The 16,158-nt window shown below is 54.2% G+C and overlaps 1 pseudogene across 1 annotated transcript; it reads right to left on the reverse strand.

The window, feature by feature from the left end:
• Positions 1 to 1,498: 1,498 nt before the first annotated feature.
• Positions 1,499 to 12,170, reverse strand: LOC309849953 (sushi domain-containing protein 4-like; annotated as a pseudogene). The gene is made up of 4 exons: positions 12,026 to 12,170; positions 10,692 to 10,888; positions 5,115 to 5,288; positions 1,499 to 1,790 (listed from the first exon to the last, which is right to left on the reverse strand). The product of its transcript is annotated as a sushi domain-containing protein 4-like (transcript).
• Positions 12,171 to 16,158: the final 3,988 nt, after the last annotated feature.

Genomic DNA, 16,158 nt, shown 5'->3' on the forward strand with positions numbered 1-16,158 from the left:
ACATGCACGCAGCCATGCATGCGCACACTCGCACACCAAAACCTCAGAGGAAAGGCCACTGTGGCCTTTGTGGCAGCGGTCACTCTGGCCATAGCCCTTGCTGGTGGAGGACGAGGCTACACTCCAGTTCTGTGTTCCAACCTTAGCTACCAGCTACTAACACTAGGGTCTGTTTCATTTGCTCCCTGCAGATCCTCCAGACTCCACAGAAACAGCTCTCAAAGCTTCAAAATGAAGCTTATCGGAAGGTAACCGATTGAAAAACATTTAAACAAAACTTGTCAAAATCTTGAAACAGGCATCTTGGACTGATAGAATCGTAATCATGACACCGTCCACCCAATCTAGTTCTGGCTTTCTGAGCAACGAGACACCCCCAGGCCCAGAGGAGCCCCTTTCCTTATGGCCCAGGCTCACCTCTACCTGCCTGCACTTCTGGACATGGGGGACACCGCATCCCTGCAGGTGAGGGTCCCCAGAGTTAACAGGTGAAAGTACTGGGTGCTCAGTTATATTTGAATTGAGAATTTAACAAATGAGTTAAGTCCCATGCAATATTGAGAGTACGCTCAAATTAAGAAATGATTTGTCATTTATCTGAAATTCAGCTTTTACCAGGCATACCGTGTCTTACCTGCCACATGCACTGGAGGCCCAACCCCAGGGACCTGGGACGGGTGGGGGCCGGACTCACGAGAGCATGCCTGCTGCTGTCCCAGGGGCCCCCACTTGCCCTTCCCCCAGCACTGCTTTAGGACGCCCCCCTGGCCTCTTTTGGCTGTCAGCACTCCACACAACCCATGGTCCAGCGGCGTCTTCCCTGCTGCATGCACACCCTTGAAAGAACGTCATGTGGTCGTGTCTTGTTTCCAGGAAAAGCTCCAGGGGCCTCCTAACTGGAGCCTGTTTTTGTTTTCCTCTTCCCCCTCGTAGACCCGTCCTGCACGCTGTGCTCAGAGGCCCACACGCAAATCAGTGTGTGTGCTTCAGTCATAATTTCAAGACCCACATGAAACTGAGAGCTGAACCAGTATGCCCACCTTCGCTAGCAGGAAACCCCTCAGACCCCGACCTGCTGCTGTCCCTGGATGCCCTGTCCCCTCACTACTGCGAACCACTGCTCAGGGTAATGACACACATTCGAGGAGAACAGGAAGAAAGGAGCCCTCAGCTCCAGGCTTCCCAGCGTGTGCCAGCCACGGCTCAAGACCAGCCATAAAATGCACAAGAACAGGGAGAAGCACGGACAACACAATAAAGCAAGGAGAAAATGAATGACGCCATAATACAGTCTGTTTTCATTTCGTGCAGAGAAAATTAATTTTTTAGGACATTTCACTTAACTTGGCAATATTTTACGGTTTAACCTCTGATGCCTGAAGCGCCTCTCTTTCCTGCCCTTCAGCCTCAGACGGGGGAAGCCCGTTTTACAACTAGCTGTAGGTCCTGCCTCTTGGGGGATGACCAGCCTCATGGCCCAGCTCAGGGCCGTGTGCACTCAAAGGAAGGGGAGTTGCGCTGACCAGGATTCCCATCTCATCACCTCCCGCAGGAGCACCCGCTGTAACTGTGAGTCACCCTCCTGAAGAGTGGACACATTACTTTCCAGAGCAAGGAACCGGCATGGGCTGGTCGACCAGATGAGGCTGTGTAGGCACTCGAGGTGCTTGGCCCCCTCCAACTTGTACCCAGGGCAGCAGTGGTAGGACATGACATCCCCACGGGGAAGGAGGTCTGCAACTCGGAGATGTTCGCGTAGCCATTGGAAGAGGCAAGAGGTCTCAGGCAGCCTGTGGCGAGGAAAAGAGGAGGGACGGTCGCACTTGGTCCCCTCTGCACCAACGAGACCCGCCAAACCCTGGCCCCCTGCCCGCCTCCAAGGGCTCTTCAGCCAGACGCCCGTAACCACTTTCCTGTTCGATTCATGTCGCAGAATTTGGCGTTATGCTTGCAAACCACACAGAGAGGCCCAGGGGAAGAGGGAGGAATTGAGGGGGGTACAGCTGGGATCAGGGAGCCCCAGACACACCTCAGAATCATCCGGGAACCTTTAAGCAACACAATCCTGGCTGCGAGCCCTAGGTCTATGCACAGCCAGGGCACCCCGAATTTTTTAAATCTCCCCAGGTGATGCTAACATGCTCCTGGGTGTGAGAAGCACTGAGGTGCTGTGCAGCAAACATACACCCCAACTGTTTCAACAATGGGGACACCTGGGGGGGTCTGAGGAGGTGGCAGCAAAAACACCCTTCCCCTGCTTGGACTGTGAGGCAGGGGCCTGCGGACCCCGTGTGATGCTACGTGAAGATCAATTTGCATTTTAGGTACACTTGACATGGTTCTCAGCCTTGAGAACTACCCAGAAAAAGGGTGTCTCAGAATACACCCCTCTCGGCCCCCTCCCAAGGAGCTCCTGGTCAGGGTCTGCGCAGAGCCCAAGGACATGCACGGCAGGCATGGGGCTGGGTGTCGCAAGCCCCCACAGCACACCCAGAATTCTCCATGCTGTCTGTGTTCCCACACTTCTGCTTCTGCCAAACGGAAGCTGCTTTTCCGTGTTGAAACCTGTGCCTGGGGAACATTCCCAGAATCCCGTTCTGTGTGGCCCCCGCTGCGATCCTGGCATTTCCTGTCGGGGTCAGTGGTCTCACTAGAGGAAATAATGACTCTGCAGAGCTGGGGCTCTTCCCGCGGAGAACTAATTGTGTGTGAAGTAAATAACGTATAATGGAAATCCCGACTCTCCCTTCCAGTCGCCGAGCACGGATCACAGCATGCCCATGGCAGCAGGTGTCTGAGCTCTGCTCCCGAGCTGGCTTGCTTTGACATTCTGAGCCTCGAACGGCTTCATGCTCCGCCGACTGCCCTGGTCAGTGAGCTGGTACGTGGGATCGATGTTTCGGCGTGAGACCAGAGAGGCCAGGGCAGCCCTGGCATGCAGAACTTAGGGAAATGCTCCCTTTGGGGCCGACAGTGTCCCGTGCCACAGAGATCCACGGGCCTACTACCACCCAGGCCACATCTGAGACACGTGGCCACATCCTTTCTACACGGCCTGGAAGGATTTACCCGTTGAGCTGAACATGAACTGTGTTCACAGGAAAAGTGAAGTGTCGGGGAAGAGGGGGAGATTGGGACTCAGGAATAAACAGAATCCGTGACTGAGAAAAGTAAGACAAGCACGTCAACATGAATAACTGACCGTATCAGAGTCCCTAAGTGCTGTTCAAATGAGCTGGCACAAGGGACAGTGCCTGCGGCTCCTCCCAAGAAGGAGTGTCATTCCTGGCCACTCCCACAGAGAAGCTGGAGTCCCCTGAATATAAAACGGACAGACCCACAGTGAACAGCAGGTGCGTCTGGACACTGCTCTCCAAAACACAAAGTTCCCAAGGAAAACATGGCCTTGGAACATGCCCACCTGCTTGCCTGCCCCAAAAGAAGCCAGAAGGGGTTGTAACTGCAGTAGTAAACCAGGGAAAGAGAGACATGCTCCTTGGCTGGGGACAGCCCATCCCAAGCATGGCAGCAGACACCAGGCTTTGACACAATAGCTTGGTGCAACCTCTATTTACACTTCCAGGCAATGGCGAGCCGGCTTGTCAGGCTCTCTCCCCCGGATCTGGAAGTGCAAAGAAAAGCCACAGGACGAAACGTCATGCTAAGGGCCAGTCATGCTCCCCGTGGCGCTCCGAGGTGTTAGGCCATCTAATGCCGCCAGACCCCTCACGCCCATGCCATGTTGGGCAGTCACTGCTTGGGCAGCCAGGCCCCTACCTGCCTCTGCATGGAGATGAGTTCAGGGCACAGAGCAGGGGACATGCCCTGAGGGAGGGTGGTGTGGGTGACGGTGCTATCCGGGGAAGGGCACCTTCCGAGAGCAGCCAGCCGGCTCTGGGCGACGCTCTGAGATGAAAGCGCAGGGTGGTGGACAGAGCAGAGCAGGAGGCCACACCTGAGCCCCTGATGAGGATGCCACCCTCGGGCATTTCATAAGAAATAATAGGGACCAAAAAAACTCGTAAATAGGTGCACGGAATTTGCAAGACCTAAGAGGGAGAAACCTCTAGAAAGGGCAGGAGAACAGGGGACAGTGGGGGATGCAGGATTCATGAAGGCAGAGGGGGCTGGCGTCCGAGGGAGCGTTCTTGGCCCCGGGAAGGAAAGGGACCAGTCGTTGGTAATGTTCACGTGAATATTCAGCCCAACCTCAGATCACGGTGACAACTCTCCACAGCCTCCCGAGAAGTGCCCCCAGAGCACATATATCCCTGGAAATGTCATCTGTGTAGGCTACGTGGCACAGGGAGTTTGAGCAGAGAAGCTCACAAAGGGGTGGCCTGGCCGCCCTTGGTCCTCCCGATCCAGAGCCTCTGTTTCTGCAAGGGCCATGTAGGACTCTTAAGCCCTCACAGAAGGAAATAATTCATTTCCGACCCCGGGGCACGCAGAGTAATATCAGAGCCTGCCAGCCATGACCTAGAGCCCAGCGCTAGCATTCGTCTCGACCGGAACACGCCAAGGCTCCGGCGCAAACAAGCCTCCTCCCCGAAGAATGAATTATGCACTGGCTTTCAAGTCACATGTCAAGAAAATAAAATCAGAATTAATGTGCACGGAAGGACTTATTTTCATAAACAGGGTCCTCCGTGTTGGCCCAGGCAAATGTTAAAAAGGCAAGAGGATTCTTATTTACTGGGTAGTTTGGATAAAATCTGAATTTGATTATTTTTCTGCTCCTCATGCATTATAAAAATGGATAACGTTAAGAAAAAATAGCCTCTGTAAAGATGCGTCTTTAATCTACCCTCACTACCACTGAAATAAGTATAAACGTTCTGCTGTTTTCATTAAAAATGCCATAGTTCATCATCGTGCTCACAGCCTGGTGACAAAATGCCTATTTCTTAAAAGACTTTTGGTTCTCGGTGTGAAGGAGAAGTCAACATGCTCAAGAACAAGGGCTCTTCTGGTCTGGGCTCTCACGGTGGGCACGAGGGGCTGGTGGGGACCGCAGGGAGGGTGTGCGGATGCCAAGGCCAGAGCCGGTGGGCCCTGCTTCCCTCCACGTCCCAGTGGAGAGACGCGCACGTGTTCCCAGCCCGCGCCCCTACCTTGACAGAGCGGCAGGTTGTCCCACGTCCCGTCATCACGGCACAGAGAAACCATGTTGTACAGATCAGGGTAGCGGATCTTGAATCCCTCGTGACAGGTGACGATCAGCTTGTCTCCGTGTCTGTATGTCCTGTTATGAATCTCAGCATCGTCGATTTGAGGGATACGGCAATCTGCAAAGGTGTAAAATGGACACGTTATTTTTTTAAATTTCAGCCTGTTGTGCTTCCCAGCTTGGCACAAAGCTCTTCTTTTCGGACCTGGCTTCAGGCTTCCCTGTGATAAAAGGCCCTCGCACAGGGACTGCTAGCCCCTGGTCTGGAGGGGACTGAGGACAAGATGTCCCAATCCAGCCATGAAAGGAGCTTCACCTCCAGCCTGGAACCCTTCACACCTCGCAGTGGAGCCTCAGGCGATTTTGGAACTAAGAGAGGAAGGACAGAGCTGGGGGCTCACAATGACCTGCTAAGTGGTCCCACCCAGCCTACCGCCTCTGCCTTGGGGCAGAAGAAAAAAAAGGCCTTGCAGAACAGTGGGGGACAAGCTGGGGCCACACCGGCCGGCACCTCCCTTCTACCGGATCTGCTCCACGCGGGTAATAACATGGAAGCACATGCAACCACCAACACCACACAGCCCCCCACAGGTAGGTGACCTGCTTCCTGGAAGCAGGTGGGAGCAGAATACAGACTCGGAAAGGGTCTGTAGCCCAGCATCAGGGGCGCAGGAACAGGAAGTCCACACAGAACGTGATTGAGAGATAAAATACAGTGGATAAATTATAACCCTCCACTTCGAACACGGTCTCCTCCCAATTCCGCGTGTGTCCCCACATAACCTTGTGCAGCCATCCCCGGAGGCGTACAGAGGGGTTGCGCTCCAAGCTTCGCAAGTTTTAAAAATGAAGCAAAATCCAAGAACAGCATTTCGACAATCACAGAAACTTTCTCCAAGAGTATCTCAATGCTGTAAGACTGGGTTTCTCAGCCACTCCCGAAAGCCTTCTGAATCAGCCATATGGTTGGAATGGTGGGAGACTTGACCATGAACTGTTGGCTCTGAGGCCTGAGCCCAGGAGTCCTGAGGCTGCGGAGGGAAGGGACCCAAGCAGCCCATGGCCGGGAACACAGGTGGGTTTAAAAAGCACATCCCAGGAGTTTTGATGTAGGGTTGGGGCTGGGTTTACAGGGACCAATGAAGAATCTGACAACAGACTCTAGAAAACAGGATGACCTCTTCCCGGGGTCATTCAAAGTCAAAGCTTGGGTGTGGCATCTGCCTTCATCTCCAGATTAGCTGGAGAGCAGGGACTGCACCCCTGCATTCTCCCACATGCCCTTGGCACTCCGGGACTCCACACGTGGCTGGCAAAGAAATGTCAAGGAAGTGCGGCCATGGAGCCCCGGGACAACCCCATCAAACCTCTGTCTGCAAATTTCAGCAGGAAGCGTCCTTGATGGAAAACTGTTGTGGTTCTAGTTCGACCTCTCATTTTTGAGCTTCAAACTGTGGAAAGGGGTTTCCAACCTCTCACGTTTAACCAAAAATTTTTCTACCAGAATAGACAAATTCCCCCAAAGTCAATGCCAGAATGATCCTGACTGGAGTCACAAGGCAAGTGACAACTTGGCACCACTGCTGCCTTCTTAATGGAAACGGGAAATCACGTTTCTCAGTAGTGCTAACACAGGCATTAGTCAGAGCAAATAAAAACACCTTTATCCAGGCGCCCCTCTGTAAAACCCCAGCTGCCAACTAACCCCATGGTGCTGATTTACGCGACAAAGCCACCGTTCCCCTGACTGGCTTCCGACTTCTCCGGGAGCTGACCCAGGTCCTTAGCAGACAGCCAGCGTCAGTGAGTAAAGCCAGTGGACAGAAGGGACACTGCGGCCCGTGAGTGTGTGGTCACTGGCTGTGCAGAAGCAGCAGTCACTCACACAGAGTGCCCTGAACTCCTGACCAGATGCCTCTGTCCACAGCCAGGAGCTGGGGGCCACCACGGGGCACATGGCCCAAGGATCCCAGGGCACTACGGCCTCCCAAGTTCTGCTCATGATGGAGTCACCATGGGGACTGGCTGCTATGGAACAGAGACTCGCACTGACCAGGGAGCTGGGAGCAGGCACCGGAGCTATGGCCAGGAGGCCAGGAGGGCTGTGGCCCAGATAAAGGACAGAACAAAACAGACCAGCAGTAGCTTCACAGAAGTCGGCCCCCCAAAGCTGAGCTATGATCCTACCCTTGGCGTCTGGCGCCTGAGCCCCCCACCAGAGGAGGGGAGATAGGAAGACGAGCCTGGCCCAGCCAGGCCATCCTTAGCCGGACGTGACTATGCACTTCATGTCTATGGAAACAGAGAAGCCAGGATCTTTAGTGCCCCAAAACAAATACATATAATCTTCATCAGTTCTGAAGTTTCAAACAGAAATAAGAGAAATTTCCTACAGTATGAGTGCATCCCGTCAGCCGGAAGAATGTTTAAAAGCCGCTCCAAAAATGCCGTTACCAAGGATGACAGATAAAGCTCCATCGGTATCTGACTCTGGCAGGAGTGGGGATGTGATCAAACCCGACACAGACAGACACAAACGGGCACTTTGGGGATACAACGGAGAGGGTGCAAAGCTTCCACTTTGAGACATCCTTTCTCCCCAGACCACTGCATCGCTGCATCTGAGTCCTGCTCGTGTAATAGGGGATTTAATAGAAACAAGTCAAAGAGGGGATATTAAGGTGATATTACACAGTTATACCTAAGAACAAATTATTCAATGACATTAGTTAGCATAGAGCAGAGTCCTAAGGAGCAGAAAAGGCAAAGTTCTAAGAATACATACCACGACCAATATTTACTGGCCTTTTTAAATGCCAGTTATATATGAACATGAACCTGATTCCTTCAAGTGCCAACTCTGACACCCATTCTCCCTAAAAAGTGTTTCCAGGAACATAACTACGTAATCGACCCTGGAGCATTCATATCCACACAGGAAAGGTGCTGGAAGCCTCGCTGTAAAGGATGGTGTTGGGTTTTGTTTACCCCTGCATTTATAACACCCGGTATTCATCCATCCAACCATCCATCTGTCCACTGGTGACTCGCTGAGCACCCAGCTGCAAGCGCTGGGCACGGAGAGTTAGGAATCCTACCCTCGCTGCATGGAGAAGGCCGCTAACAAGTTAGTAAATCTGCGAGGTAGAGACTAACATGCAGTGATTGCCGCTCGCATGAGGAGGAACAGGTGCTGAGGTCACAGGGACCTACCAGGGGCCCCTGGAATCCGGGTGCATGGGACAGGCACCCTGAGGAGATAATGTTTATGATGCAGGGCCACATGGCAAGGTGGCCTTATCGAGCAGATCTGGGAGAAGACAGCTTTAGGCAGAGGGAGAGTAAGTGCAAAAGCCAGGAGAACACGAGTGTCCTTAAAAACACACAGGAGGAGGGGACGCCTGGGTGGCTCAGTGGGTTAAGCCGCTGCCTTCGGCTCAGGTCATGATCTCAGGGTCCTAGGATGGATTCCCGCATCGGGCTCTGCTCAGCGGGGAGCCTGCTTCCTTCTCTCTCTCTCTGCCTGCCTCTCCATCTACTTGTGATTTCTCTCTGTCAAATAAATAAATAAAAAATCTTAAAAAAAAAACCACACACACAGGAGGGGGACACCTGGCTGGCTCAGTTCCAGGGTCCTGGGATCAAGTCCCGCATCGGGCACCTGGCTCAGTACAGTGTCTAATTCTCCCTCTGCTCCTGCACGCTCTCTCTCTCTGACATATAAATAATAAATAAAATCTTTTAAACACACACACACACACACACACACACACACACACACAGGAGGGTCCATGTGTCTGAGACACAGTGAGCAAGGGGAAATGAAGGCCTTCTAAGTTGGGGCATACTTCATTAGGTAGTTAGGACAGGACTGGCAAGAGGTTGTCTTTTAGATAAGCTGTTTCCCAGGATGATAAAACAATAGAAGGCCTTTGTCTCCAGGCAATATTCGCGGAGCCTGCGTGTTTTACTATTGCTGATATGTTCCTGAGCCTGTCTGGGTTTTAAATGCTGAGTATCTTGGGCCAAAGGATTTATCACGGAAGTTGATCTACAAAACCAAATAAACTTTTCATTACTGAAACCTTATGGAAACCACAGCCTGCATGGGCTGCGCATAGCAGAAAATATTCATTTATTTCTAAAATCCTTTTCAAAATTTGTTTTGATTTTTCAAGAGAAAGCTTGTGTAACCTGCAAGGCTGCAAAGTTAAAGAGGAAAAACCACATGCCTGTCTCAATAAATATAGAGAAGCATCTGTATCAAGGGACACAGACTCCTACCTGCAACACAGGGAGCCACCTTCCCTACACAGCATCCACCCGAGGCCCATAGCACCCGTTCTGAATGGTGACGCTGACCATTATTAATTGAAGGATACTTGACCAACCATGCCCTCTTGCTATTAGGCATAACCACGGTGATTCCATATTTCAGAACTTCCGACAGTGCCGCCAGGGGTGTCCCCGTCTGTCCCCACACACCGTGGTCACAGTACCACAGACAGTACTCCCGGGCGCATGTTCCTTCCTGCGACCCACCTCACAGCTGGAGCTCTCTCAGCCCTGCTCAGCCACCACTCCCATGTTCGTTCCAACGCTTCTCTTACTTGTTCATTTGTTTTGTTGTTGAGATTCCACCTGTCACACACACACCTGTCCTTCTCTGTGTGATTTAGTTCACTTTACTTCTTTGTTTTAATTTTGACTCTTTTAGAAAAAGACCTCAAAAATAAAAGCAGAGACCATGCATGCTCTCAGCTTGGGGAAGCCTTTGCCTATGCTCAGTGACAGTCGAGTTCGGTGCTTCGAAGACTTCCATAAACACGGTCTATGCTAATTCCAAAAACAGTGAGCTGTCAAGGTCAGGAAAGCTCCATCCACACCCACGGTCAGGGGTGGTGGGGAGAGACGGAGCCCTTGCCCGCACTGGCACTGCCTCCCTTGCATCAGCCCAACCTGCCGCGGAGACAGTCAGCCCCCTGCCCGCCGCCAGGTAACCTCTGAGCAGTGTTCTAAACTCACACACACCCACGCAGCATGAAGCACACAGAGCAGACACCGCCACGCTTGCCAGAGGTAGGCAGATAACGCGCCATGACGAGAGACCATAGGGTAACTGCTGGAAACAAATGCCCACTGTGCCGCCCTGTCTCCCTATCAAAACCCGCCTGGAACAGACGCGACAGTGACTGAGTGGATCTCCCGAGTACCACACGTTCCTGCCTCCACGGGCAAGTCTGCTTTCTCAGGCGCCGGGGCTGGGAGTGCGCGGCTGGCTAGGGACGCAGCAGTGAGCACCCCTGGTGTGACCTGAGCTGCTCTCCTGCCTCGACAGAAACCAGGACCTGGGTCGTCATTGAGGTTGAGGAGGGACACGGTGACTTGTGACACCGAGCCTCCTTTGCGCCCGGCCTGGCCACAATGCTCTCCCGCCAGCATGTGGGGTGGGCCCCTGGGCTGGCGCGGCTGGTCCCCACAGCCCCACGAGCAGCCTCCACGGACGAGGGGGGCACTTTACCTTCTTGTGCACAGAAGGGCTTATCACTGGGGATCCAGCCGAGGGTTCCATTGAGATGTCTCACACACAGCCTCTTTGTAGGGCCCTGGAGCATGAACCCGTCTTGGCAGTGAAACTGGGTGTCAGACCTTTCAAGGAAAAGCCAACCACCAGGTGTCCTGAAGCCATTCTCAGGGACACCGGAAGGTCATCGAACCCTACATTGACAGAGAGAAGAAAAGGAGCCTCTAAATATGTGCTTCCGAGGCTGGGTCCCTAGGATGAAGCAAGGATAAACTCACTAATCCTGAGACGTGCACGCCCCAAAAGCTCCCCCATGCTCCAGATGTCCAGATCTTTCCACACAATGCCTGAGACCTGGATTCCTCTGCGGTCCCTCCCCACCCCCCTTTACTAGTTTTCCACTCATGTCTCTCCTTGTTCCCCTTCACTCTATGAACAGCAATATTTTAAATGGGAAATGGTTTATCCATAGCAATCAATACCTGCTTTTCCACCAATTATCACTTATTTATATATGAACAGTAGTTCAGCTGGGAAACATTGAGTCTGCCCTTGCACAGGGGCACATGAGCAAGCTCTCTCAGAAATCCGGAAGGGACAGCAATCAGCTCCCAAATGCAGCCAGGACTCCCTCCCTCCCTCTCCTCCACCAAGGCAGACAGAGCTCCCTCCCCCAGATCCCAAAACACAGAGGGTCAGCCACGGATGGGGACCAAGGCTCTGCATTTTCTTTCAGCCAGCTCCCACTTCCCACGGATGCACTCGACTGCATTCCCCTGTAAATCAGACATGGAGATACAAAGCCATCCCCCAGAAGCACGCCTGACGGGACCCTCTGTGCCCCAGCCCGGCCCCCATACACCCGCACAGCAGTGCAGGAACTCAGCACCTCCATAGGTAAGAGAAAGTGAACTTCCCGACAGACCCGTACCTCTGCCAGACTAGCCTGTTCCTCAGACATTTCACACTCACAAGGAGGATGGGTGGGGGGGGGGCAACCTGCCCCGGCTTCTATCTGACAGCTGACACCTGGTCCCTGTCCACTGAGGGTTCCGACACCATGCACAGGCCCACAAACACGCGCTCAGCTCAGAAGTGCCCTCTCCCTCTCTCTGGCTCGCCCGCGGCCCAAGTGAGGGTAATGGGCCCGCTCATTTTGCCCCATTCGGAGGAGCCTGGCTGCGGGCCGCTGGGCAGCTCCAGGCACCATGGGGCTGTGCATGCACCCTGGGCGCGCCGCGCGCAGGCATCGGAGAAACGCCGGGGGTCCCGGCGGAGGGTGGTCTCCTGTTGGCGCCCACCCCAGCGCCGTGGACCCTGAGGTCACTCACCGCCCGTAAGCTGTGCGGGGCCGAAGCACAGAGCCAGCTGGATCTACAGGACCACGGCCAGCAGCCTGCGAGGGGGCAGCGGCTGCTGCTGCTGCTGCTTCTCCAGAAATCCGTCTCCCGGGCTCCGGTTCATTCCATGATGCATCTTTCGTCCAGGCACCGCACCCGGCTCACAGGCGCCTGCAATCAGGAGTGGACGCGGGGGTTCCTGGCGCGGCGGCCCCTCCCTGGCCCGCGGGCTCCCGCGCTTACCTACGGGGCTTCTCTGGCAGCTTCCTTCCCGCCTCTGCCGCCTCCCTGCGCCGCTCTGACCCGCATCTGTGCGCGACCTCTGCGCCCCACCGCGCTAGCCACAGGGAAGCCTCGGCAGCGCCAGTCCCCCGCACGCGCCCCCCTCCGGCTCCCGCGGCACCGGGACCAATCAGAATCCCGCACGCCTGCACCTGCCTGCCCCGCGGCCAGGCGGCCTCCAACCCACGCGGGGGGCCCGCAACCTGTCAGCCCTCGGTCCCCGCGAAGGTTCCGCGCGTCCCTTTGGGGCCCGAGTGGCGACCAAAGCGGCTGAGTACCTCCCCATCCCAGGGCATCCCAGCGTTTGCCCTTCAGGATCCGCGGGTACTCCGATCCGAGGCCTGTGCCTTGGAACTGCCCTGGCCTCTCCGAGCGTCTGCGCCGCTTGCGCGGGTGTCCCGCGGGGGGTCTGCGGGGTGGGGGTGCGATCCTTGCAGCTGAAGAAGCCTGGGTACCCGGGAAAGGGAGCCCTCTGGAGGGGTGGGGCCTCAACCCGAAAGGTTCGGGTGTTGGCTCCCAGTCCTCAGGGGGTAGCCTGAGCCTCCACGTGGTTCTTGGAGCACAACCCGGCACCCGCATAGGGGTGGCCCACTCCCCCGACCCCTTTCTCCTCCGCCCACCGTTCCGCCCGAGGCTGGTCTCCCTCTAGTTGAAGGGTGAACTAAGGAGGTGGTGCGGGCAGGCGGCAATTCACTTCCGGGGCTCCCCGTTTTGCCGCTGCAGTTTGCGCCCTGAAAAACATTTTCCTGATACCAAAAGCAAATCATCCCGATTCTATCGGGTTTGGATTTATTTCTTTGTTTAGGCTTTATCAAATTGAGATGGCCGCTTTGCACACCGTAGGTTTGACACTTTGGCACAAGTTAATTCCTGCTAATACGGTCTCACTTTGGGGGTTCTGGAATCTGAGTTGGGCACCATTCCACATTTCGGAGGTCCTATAACTGACCTCTGCCGTTTGAATATTTACTCCCATTTTTTTCCCCCTCAGTAAGCCATCCAATCAGCAAAGCTGAGAAATAGTTGACCATGCACGTTTTTACCGTAGTAAGAGGTCTACATGTATGTATATTCTACTGAACTCTGTTCTTCAACCAATGCGCAACCCATTTGTACAGACACCATCAGGATCAAAAGGAACACACACGTTTTTCTGTCCAAACACGGGATCTAGGCTGGAGTCCCCTGACATTTCTAATAAGCGGTCATTCTGCCTCATGGAATACTTCCTGAGGGAGCCTGGTACATTCGCCAACACCTCTCTTAGAAAAGCCTCTCCAGCAAATATAGTTTCTGACCCACACATGATGCAACAGAGAAGTTAATCTGAATAATTTGCTTCCGTTCATGCAACATAAGAAAAACCAACATGAGGGTGGCCACCGCAACACCCCAACTGTGAGTTTTCTATAGGACCTTTTGTGTTGGTCTGCTAAAACAGCCCTAACCACGTAGCCCTTGTGGGGTCATGACCAAGACAGGTCTATCTTCTCAGTTTTGGAGGCCAGCCACTCAAGATCAAAGTGTCAGCACGTTTGGTTTCTCCTGAGGCCTGTCTCCCCAGCATGAGGGGAGTGGCTTTGTGCCCATGTCACTGACTGACCACAGTGCAGTGGCCCGACTTCAACTCTGCGGTCCCTGTGCTATTTTCCCTTCCATCCCCCAGCCTCTCCCTGCCCACTATGAGACATTTTTCAAAACGTAGTGAATCTCTTTTGGGCTGGAAAATTATGATTTCACTTTCAGTGGCCAGCAGTATTTCCCTCAGGATGTGTTAGTTGAGCACCAGAGGTGACCATGAGGAGAAAGTGATAACAGAACACAAAACTTCTGTGCCCTTTGAGAACTTACGTTCCGGTGAAGGAAGACACAAGAAGCCAACAAAGGAAAGCACTGGGTCTGTCTGGAGCTGTTAAGTGCTGGGCAGAATAATAAATATGTAATATGATAGATATATAATAAATATAAATCGTAAATTGGGGAATGGGTGGAGGATGGATGGAGGTGAAGTCCAGGCTAAGTCAGTGTAATGAAGCGATCCAGTACACAGTCACTTGGACTGGTGACTCTTCTCTCTCGGCATCTCTGCTCCACAGTCACTCAGGTGCCCCGATACCTTCTGCATCGTTGCTCTGCCCTCCCCCTAAGATAACGTCTTCGTGCATATAGCTGTAGCCGGATCCCTGGCATGTCCAGGTTCCAGCCTGAGGAAAGTGGTCAAGAAGGGAAGCCTAAGGCCAACGATCCGTCACCTATGCGGAAGAAATGGATGGAGGAGATGGAAGGATGGCATGGACCTGGTTGGAGGGGTCGAAGCTAGAACCGGGAGGAAGCGATGAAGGAAGGAGGAGGCCCAGCCCCATTTGTGCCCTCCTGCCCATGCTCCCACACACCCCAGAAGCAGAGCTAACTCTGTAGCAGCACAGAGGGGCCAACCAGATACCCTCAGACGGCACAGTGGCTGCCCTGACCTCCCATTTGACCATGTCCTCTCTGAAAAGGACACCTACCTCAGACACATTTCTATAGAACTAAGAGCACCCAAAAGTCACCCCCTGTTAGAAAACCAAAGAAAGCCAAAATGGGTCCCTAGGATGAAGCAAGTATCCGCTCACTAATCCTGAGACGTGCACGCCCCAAAAGCTCCCCCATGCTCCAGATGTCCAGATCTTTCCGCACAATGCCTGAGACCTGGATTCCTCTGCGGTCCCTCCCCACCCCCCTTTACTAGTTTTCCACTCATGTCTCTCCTTGTTCCCCTTCACTCTCTGAACAGCAATATTTTAAATGGGAAATGGTTTATCCATAGCAATCAATACCTGCTTTTCCACCAATTATCACTTATTTATATATGAACAGTAGTTCAGCTGGGAAACATAGGAGTCTGCCCTTGCACAGGGGCACATGAGCAAGCTCTCTCAGAAATCCGGAAGGGACAGCAATCAGCTCCCAAATGCAGCCAGGACTCCCTCCCTCCCTCTCCTCCACCAAGGCAGACAGAGCTCCCTACCCCAGATCCCAAAACACAGAGGGAGACCACGGATGGGGACCAAGGCTCCCCATTTTCTTTCAGCCAGCTCCCACTTCCCACGGATGCACTCGACTGCATTCCCCTGTAAATCAGACATGGAGATACAAAGCCATCCCCCAGAAGCACCCCTGACGGGACCCTCTGTGCCCCAGCCCGGCCCCCATACACCCGCACAGCAGTGCAGGAACTCAGCACCTCCAGAGGTAAGAGAAAGTGAACTTCCCGACAGACCCGTCCCTCTGCCAGACTAGCCTGTTCCTCAGACATTTCACACTCACAAAAAGGATGGGTGGGGGGGGGCATCCTGCCCCGGCTTCTATCTGACAGCTGACACCTGGTCCCTGTCCACTGAGGGTTCCGACACCATGCACAGGCCCACAAACACGCGCTCAGCTCAGAAGTGCCCTCTCCCTCTCTCTGGCTCGCCCGCGGCCCAAGAGAGGGTAATGGGCCCGCTCATTTTGCCCCATTCGGAGGAGCCTGGCTGCGGGCCGCTGGGCAGCTCCAGGCACCATGGGGCTGTGCATGCACCCTGGGCACGCCGCGCGCAGGCATCGGAGAAACGCCTGGGGTCCCGGCGGAGGGTGGTCTCCTGTTGGCGCCCACCCCCGCGCCGTGGACCCTGAGGTCACTCACCGCCCGTAAGCTGTGCGGGGCCGAAGCACAGAGCCAGCTGGATCTACAGGACCACGGCCAGCAGCCTGCGAGGGGGCAGCGGCTGCTGCTGCTGCTGCTTCTCCAGAAATCCGTCTCCCGGGCTCCGGTTCATTCCATGATGCATCTTTCGTCCAGGCACCGCACCCGGCTCACA

Source organism: Mustela nivalis (genome assembly GCF_964662115.1).
Source record: "Mustela nivalis genome assembly, chromosome: 16".
Classification (NCBI taxonomy): Eukaryota; Metazoa; Chordata; class Mammalia; order Carnivora; family Mustelidae; genus Mustela; species Mustela nivalis.